Below are 9,124 nucleotides of genomic sequence, written 5' to 3'. Positions count from 1 at the left end.
CTAAATGCAATGTGTGATCCTTAAACTGGATCATGGAATCAACAAAAAATTTAAAAATAAAGCATTATTGGGACAATCAGGAAATTCTGAATATAAACTTCTTTTCAACTTCAGCCAAATGAAGCTTCTATAGATTGAAATTAATTTAAATGAACTATCTAAGAACTTGCATTACTCAAGAAGGATGTTCTACTTTGGCATTACTAACAACAGAACATATTTATGTAAAACTCATGAAAACATAACTAGATTTTGCCGAATTGAAAGTAAAAAAATATATATTTAATATATGTGATAACATAAACACTCACTTTGAAGAGTACAAAAGAATTCAAAGAAAAAAAAACAGTGCATCAATCTCTTTCCCAGAAAAATTCTTTGTATTTCATTGGGCTTGTTTCAATTTTTTCTAAACTTATTTTTATACATAATTTGGCTTTTCTTTTCTGTACACTATTTAGCACAATGCCATTTCCAAATATCTTAAAATATTATGCTATAGCCCCATTTTTACAGGCACAATAGTATCTTATGATATGAATCTAAATCTATATGGCTTTAATTATTTTCTAGATTGGTTTAGCAAGAAAGTTCTAAGCTTAAGTTCATTTTTTCAGGAGATACAATGTCTTCTCCTAGGTTCTGGTGCATGTATCTGTAAATGAAAGGGGGCTGTAGTTAGACAAAATAATTTAAAACCCAGGAAATGTCTTTTTATGAAGTAAATACAGTCAGCAGACATATCACACTAACAATCTTACATTTGACTTGATTGCTTTTCTATGCAAAATATTTAGAGCCTGGATCTCATTAAAGACATAGAACATCAAACGAAAATGTGACTTGAAATGATACGTATGTAAGTGCTTGACTTTGTGGCTTCTGAACTTTTGCTAGAAAACATAAGGAAAGTTCTCAATATGGGTAATTGGAGACATAGCTTAGGGAATGCAAAAGAACAGGGGTAACTAGCAAAGACAGTCTCTTAGACTCAACTTGGGACTGGGCTCTTGCACAAAAGATCCCCAACACCTCAGACATGGCTATGACAGATCCCTCTCTCACCTCTGATACACCTTTGTATCATAGATCGTTTTCTGGCTTCTGAAATGAGACTGTCTCCTTACACCTCATGTACATAGAGCTCATGTACTTTCACACTTCATAATGAACCACTTCATACTGAAGAGGAGTTTTTATTTCTCTAGTAACTAGATAAGTATCTTTTTTTGATATCATGTATACAAACTTATACATGAATCAATCTCACTTCAGATCTATAATTGCCAAAGACCCAAAAGCAAAAAAAAACCTTTTAAAAATACTCAATAAATGACTCGAAATAACTAAGAGCTTACCTTGTTATATACTCAACACATTGACTTTGAAAATATTTGGACGTTAAAACCCATATTTTTCTGTGTATGGGTGTAAACAACATGCTCTTCTTGTATATTATAGGAAACTCAGAGCAGAGCTCTATATTTGTATTCAGGCAGCCAGCAAGACAGAATTCAAGCATTAATATACGTATGTATTTTTAATTTTAACTTAATTAACTATAAAATAAGCCAAAAGTAACTATTTTCCCTGTATTTTTCTCAGGCGTATGCCCCACATCCCTCTAACATAGGGATAAACAGTTCTGCCCAATAGTTGGCCTCATTAGTTACTGCTGCATCACTTTCAGCTGCACAGTGATGGCTGGATGGCTGGCTGCCTGCCAAAGGGCAATATTCCTTCTCCGCAGTCTCTCTCATTCTCTCATTAGCTGCATGCGAAATTGTCACATTTCTATAAGACGACTTTTTCTGTGAGAACCTAATTCATTTGGTATTATATCTAGCCTGAAATTCTGCCCATCACATGCTTCTATGTGTTTCAAGAAACTTTATTTTTAGCTTGCCCCTTTTTGTGCCCTTTCAGCATTTATGGTTTGCCTTTCTCTGTAGAAAGGCAGTTAGGAAAAGCTAATGGCTAAAAAGAAAGAGCCCATTCAGAGATAAGACCCTCAATGAATTATTGGGATGACTATTTCTCCTGCTTTGTCAAATATTTATATAGCAGCTTGTAAATGAGCATTGTTCAGTTGGTGTTATTTCCATTGGCACCAAAGGTCAATATTTCCTTTAATAGATTCTATTTAAATATATGTTTATACTCACAGTGCTCTGATTTTGATTTGTCTATTCATCTCAAATGGTGCAACAACAATGTAGTTTTGATAATCTGTAAAAAGTCCTATTAGACTCTAATCATAATTCAGTCCATGTAAGTGACAGACTCTCCTGAGTCACACTCTACCCATCTTACTCCTTGAAAACAGTTTGCCAAATTGAGCTACACGCCAAGGAAATATAAATTACATTTAGACTTTCTTAGGAAGGGATGATGCAAAGGATTTACCAAATTCTGTGAAAAATTGTATTGTCACTACATTTTGAAATGTATTTGATTTGAGCCTATTTCTTACGTTTTTAGGAAGAAGCCAGATTCTCACACTCCATTTTTCCATGTCTTCCTTAGTCTAAAGGACAAACCCTGAAGTCACAGATTAGTAACTTTGAGATAAGAATATTTGAGATATTCACTATCACTGCTCTTTGGTGAAAATAAGAGGAAATGGGTAAATATGCCCATTGGCATCATAACTCCAGTCAACCACCAATCACAGCAAGGGATCAAATGGTTAAGTCAAATAATTTGCAGAATTTTTATTCTGACTATACCCTATGTGAAGACAAACTCCTTTGTCTTTAATTGGCACTGAAAATATGTGAGGACAGACAAATTCCCTTGTCTTTAATTGCCACTGCAAATATTTTTTTCTAGTACATCCTCTATTGAAGTAACCCATGGAGGTTCTCAGTTTCATGCAAATACCTCATTCCACTTTTCATAACTTGAACTTATCACACCAAAAGAATCCAGAGTAGCTACACACTCTCTACCCTATTGTCTACAGCTATACTCTACAAGTAGTGAAGTTGTACTACTTAAAATAATATGCTGTGGAATTCTGAAAACAGTAAGTTCCAAAGCTGGAATAATTTTTACTCTGGTGGCTGTTGAAATGGCCAACAGGGAAAGTTCTAGGGCCCACCACCTGCAGTCAGTAAAGACGGGAGCAGATTATTTCCTTCAGCACACAGTACATAATCAAAATGCTGATCTCACCAAGTCAACATAAAAAGGTGTGAATAAAGAAACCTTTGTTATAAAACTCAGCAATCATAAATCTCCTAGTGCTCAGAGTTCGGGTGAGCTCATTTCCATTATGCTTTCTCTTTCCAGTCATCTCTGATGAAATTACATATTCCTTCTATTCTTTTTGCGGTTATCCTTAGGGTTTTAGCGGTATGTTGAACTAAATTTAATTATTATTTCTACTTGACTCACTCAACAATACAAGAAACACTGAATTATTTAACCTGGAAAATACCTTCTGTTTTAATATGGCACATTTCTGATTTTTTTCTATTTTTTAATCACCAAAAATAAATCACTTATTTTTATTGAGTCAATGTAGATTTACCTACATGTTTGCAAAATTTTTGCATACTTGTCTGACATCTCAAATTTCATTCTCAAAATTTTTTTTCTTGAAGTATATGTTTTAGAATTTCCTTTAATGTGGTTCTATTGAAGGTAAACTCCCAATTTTGTTAGGTTGGGGCAAAAGTAATTGTGGTTTTGTCACTAAAAGTAATGTCCTTAACTATGTCCTTATTTTTACCTTTATTTTATTTTGTGTTTACAGTCCTATGTTATTTTCTTTTAGCAGACTGAAGAGGTTCTACTACCATCTGGCTTCTATAGTTGAGGATTTGTTTGCAAGTATAAATGCTGATTGCAAGCTCTCTCTTCTCTTTAATAACTTAAGATACTCTTTGCCTTTGAAGTGATACAATGTCACCATGACCTGTCCAGTGCATTTTTTTTTTCCTACTTGGATTTTGTTGAGAATCCTGAATCTAAAAGTCCATGTCTTTAGTTATCAAAAATGTTCAGCTATTATTTCTTTGAGTATTTTCTTTCAAGCATTCTATTTTGTCCTTCTAGAATTCTGCAGGTGAGATGCATTCAATGCTCTAATTTAATCACTTAAAATTTTTCTATTTTGATTCTCTAGACTTCCATGTATTTACTGTACTAATTATCTTCAGTGTATTTATACCTGATGTCTGTGTGATCCACTAATTTTATTGTTTGCCTATTATAGATATATTTGCGTTTTTATTTGGTTTTTAATAGCTATCTCCTTTTTAAAAGTCATTCATTGCTCACTTAAGTCCCATTCAATTTTCAACATGTTACTTATAGTCTCCATCTTTCTATAATTGGAAATATTTGTAGAGCTAATCCCTGTTGATGATTTCTGCTGACTCTTACCCCAGTGACTGATTTGTGTGTTGGATTATTTGGGATTATGAGCTCATATTCAGGTATCCTTTTTTGAACTAAGAGTGACTTGAGGGGCCGGGTGCAATGGCTCACGTCTGTAATCCTAGCACTTTGGGAGGCTGAGGTGGGTGGATTACCTGAGGTTAGGAGTTCGAGACCAGCCTGGCCAAGATGGTGAAACCTCGTCTCTACTAAAAATACAAAAATTAGCTGGGAGTGGTGGCAGGTGCCTGTAATCCCAGCTACTCGGAAAGCTGAGGCCGGAGAATCATTTGAACCTGGGAGGCGGAGGTTGCAGTGAGCCCAGATGGAGCCACTGCACCACTTCAGCCTGGGTGAAAAGGCAAGATTCTGTCTCAAAAAAAGTGAATTGAGGTACGTCCTTCTAAAATATGATCTGTCTTTGATACTGCCAGATACCTAAAACCACTTGGTTGTCCTGGGACTCACAAGTAGTGTAAATTCAGGTATAAAACTGAAGAAACCACTGGCTATGAATTCTGAGGGCAGAATTTTTCTTCTGCCTGTAATCTATGTGAAGACAAATTCTCTTGACATCTTTAATTGCCACTGGGAATATTTTTTCTAGTACATCCTCTAATGAAGTAACCCATGGAGATTCTCAGTTTCATGCAAATATCTCATTCCATTTAATCGTATTCTATGGCCCAGGCCTGTTTTCTTTCTATCGTGAGAGCAGTTACTGCTTCAGTTTTAGTTTTCCAAAACTTTCAGATTCTTTTCCTTTTTCACATTTTCTCTATATTTGGATTTTTTTTATTTTTCAAAAGTTCAACTAGTTATTGTAAAGAATGTTTGTATTATTTTATTAAGAATTTGTTTTTATTTTAACCAAAAAATTTTCAGGTTTTGTAATTCATCCTTATAGCCAGAAATTGGTTACTTTTTTCCCAATGTGATCCAAAGGACTAATGAAGTTAAACATTAAAAATATCGATTATGATCTTAAATCCATCACTGGTACTCTGAATTTTCATGTTTATGAGCAATTAGCAACACGTCTGAAGTTATTTTCCTATTTAAATGAATGTAATTTTACTGTCTTAATCCAGATTCTGAGGAAATTTAATATGCCAAAAAATATTCAAGTCTGACCACTACTATGAATTATTTGAGGTATATTTTGGTATGAGGTATAAATAATATACACGCGTTGTTGACATAGTAATGAGAGATGACAACGTGCTAGTAGCCCTAGCTCGCTCTCAGTGCTTCCTCAGCCTTGGCAGCTGCCGGGTCTGCGCTCCAGGACTGCGCTCCAGTACCCCTTCAGCAGTACCCGCTGCGCTGTGGGGGCCCCTCTCTGGGGCTGGCGGAGGCTGGAGCCGGCTCCCTCTGCTCGCGGGGAGGTCGCGGAAGGTGTGGAGGGAGAGGCGCCGGAGGGAGCCAGGGCTGCAGCACTCACCAGCCGCGCCGTGGGTTCTGGTATTAGTCTGTTTTCATGCTGCTGAAAAAGACATAACCCGAAACTGGGAACCAAAAGAGGTTTAATTGGACTTACACAGTTCCACACGACTGGGGAGGCATCAGAATCATGTCGGGAGGTGAAAGGCACTTTTCACATGGTAGCAGCAAGAGAAAAATGAGAAGGAAGCAAAAGCGGAAACCTCTGATAAACCCATCAGATCTCGTGAGACTTATTCACTATCACGAGAATTGCATGGGGAAGACCAGCCCCCATGATTCAACTACCTCTCCCTGCGTCCCTCCCGCAACATGTGGGAATTCTGAGAGATACAATTCCAGTTGAGATTTGGGTGGGGACACAGCCAAACCGTATCTCATTACTTGCGAACCTTTTTTCTTTAACAAGAAAGTAAATCCAACTTAAAGCCTTATATGTAGTAGACAGCAATAACTACCTATAGATTTAAAAGCATTATTTCTGTGTTATTACATGTATTTAAAAGTTGTCTTTTACTTATGACAATTTTACCATTTTGTTTTTACAGCAGTGCCAGCATTTATGTATTTGAGTTTAGAAAGTCAATTTAAAGAGATTATTAATATATGTGAGTTGTTGACATAGTAAAAAACTTTAAAAGTAGTGTTCAGAAAATAGGAATGATGAGTCCACAATTAAGTATATTCTCTGAGGTATTAATCAGTAACCATGGATTTGTCCTGATCTTTACAAACTCCTTAGTTTGCTTTTTATGTTATAAGCAAATTGTTTTATGAGGCTGGAGGTAGAAAATTGGAAGAGTATATGCTTACAGAATAGGGTTCAAAGTACAACCTAGGTCTTGATAGTATGATGATCAGCCTAGTCAAGGTAAACAAATTTGATTATAATTAGTAATCTATCTTAATAAAGTACAAAAAACTCAAACTACCTCTGAAGGCTTAAAAATCAAGTTAGAATTCAGCAAGGGAGCAAATTTTAAAAATTACATTATCTGGACAAGTGACTGCTAAACCATCACATCAGAACACCTGAGGAATGCATTGATTGACTAGTTCACAACTACTGACTGACAGTTTGACTATTCAGTAGTCAATAGCTCACAACTATTGACTGATAGTCAAAGAATTGACTTCTTGATTCTAACTGCCTATGGCCCACTCTGAATACTGAATTAGAATTTTTAGTGGTGGGTCCTCTTAAAAATGGATTGAAAGCAACTTACTGTAGTCTAATACCTAAGAAATATTGCCAGGAATATATTGTTAATCTAATAAATTTGACTATGTATAGATAGTATATATGATTTATTCCATAGCAAAAAGCATATTATATTTATACTTTAACAGGAAAGAAAAGAGCAAAGAAATAGGCAATTCAGACTATAATTTTAGATATATTTCATTACATATGCATTATATTTCTTCTCTTGGTTAATGTTATTAAAATGTGCTATGATAGATCTATTTGATTTTGCTCTCTTTGTTATGTTACTGTCTAGACATTGACTAAGTTCTCTGAGAAACCTACTTGAAACTATCTTCTCATGTTTTTCAAAGGCCAATTTTCTCACATTTCCCTGTTATTAGTGGCTCATTATGCTTCCATCAACTACAACTAAGTTATTCTTTCTGGGTCTCAGTTTCAAAATCTATAAATAAAATGGAGATAATATTTATATCATTGTTATAAATAATAGATAATATTAGGTCGGTGCAAAAGTAATTGTGGGTTTTGTCATTAAAATTAATGACCTAATATTATACTGCTGATTCATATAGTAAGAGACCTCTCACTTTTGGAAGATGTCTTTAGATTGATATGAAACTTTTTTAGCACTAGTGGAAATATATTAGTTTCATTTTGCTCAGAAACAAGTGTTTTAAATTTCAAAACTATAAGAAAGTTGTTCCCCTTGCTTGAAAATGACAAAATTGTTACCATCTACTAAAAATCTGATATCTTATGTAAGTTTCTTTTAAGCAGCAACTTGAGGATATGTTAGTAAAACATAGCTGAGTTTTTACCAGGTTAATATTTTGAAATAACATTGCAAGACCATTAAAATTTCCTTGTCAGATATTCTGAGCTGATTTTAATCTATAATGACTGAATATTCCATACTAGTATTATTTACAATTGGTTATTTGAATATAATTTATTGGTGATCAATGGCATCATCAATAAAAAGAAAAATCCCTTCAAATATAAACACAGGACGATGAGAATTTTGAAACGAAAATATATTGAGATGGCATTGAAAAAAGGGATGACTAATTGAAAAAGTATATATCATGCAGTGACGAGAATATCATAAAATTACACATAATAATTTCTCAAATGTAATGAACTCCAATGTTGTTAGCTCTAATACTTATCAATAATTATAAACTGCTTTTAGATGTCAAGGTTACTCTTACATATCATTTGCTTTGAACTTCGTTAGAAGATACTTATTTTTAAATACATTAAGAATTTCATAAATTTCTTTTAAGTCAATTAGAAAAAAAATCCATACACACCACCACCAACAAAAATAATAAATCTGAATACTACACTTTGTTAATTTTAAGAATTTGAAAACCCTACAGTTGTAATTTTGTGAAGACTAAGCTGTGAGAAAAGTTTTCCTACTGTTAATTCTTGTACTATTTCTGATCCTAAATTACTTCCAAATATTCTTGAACAAATATTGTTAAGGAGGCATGACAAAAGTGTGTGTAATAGTGATGAGTTATACTTTCACACTGACAGAATATTTATACATAATAACAGGAACAAAATATGTTCTAGGAAATCCTAGTGCATTAGACTCTTGGATTAAAAATTTAACATATTAGAAGCAGGTGTATTTTGTCATGACTGCAAAAGCAAAGAAGATGTGATGTAAGACAGTAGAATCAATGGACAGAAGATCAGTGAGAATCTTCCTGCTTCATTAATGGAAAATAAAACTAAATTGCAGTTTTGAATAGGTCATCTTTGACAAGCACTAGGAAATCATGAACAGCCTGGGGGAGAAAAGAGCTTGCCAAGACTGTGCTGCTGGCCACCGCTTGAGATTTGGGGACAACTCATTACTGCTTTGAAACCTATCAGATCTAGGAATGAAGAGGACCTGGAACATCAGCTTTACCATGGAATCCCAGTGAAAAATTTGTCCAAGCAAGATAAAATAGTTCTCTCACTCTTTCACCGTTAAGTACATGTATGTGTATTTACATATATGCTATATATATATGCCTAAAATATTTTTAATCACAATTTAAACACCAAAAAGGGAAGACTGTACAG

The sequence above is a fragment of the Macaca fascicularis genome, chromosome 12 (assembly GCF_037993035.2).
Source record: "Macaca fascicularis isolate 582-1 chromosome 12, T2T-MFA8v1.1".
NCBI lineage: Eukaryota > Metazoa > Chordata > Mammalia > Primates > Cercopithecidae > Macaca > Macaca fascicularis.
Note: the sequence above shows the minus strand (reverse complement) of the source record.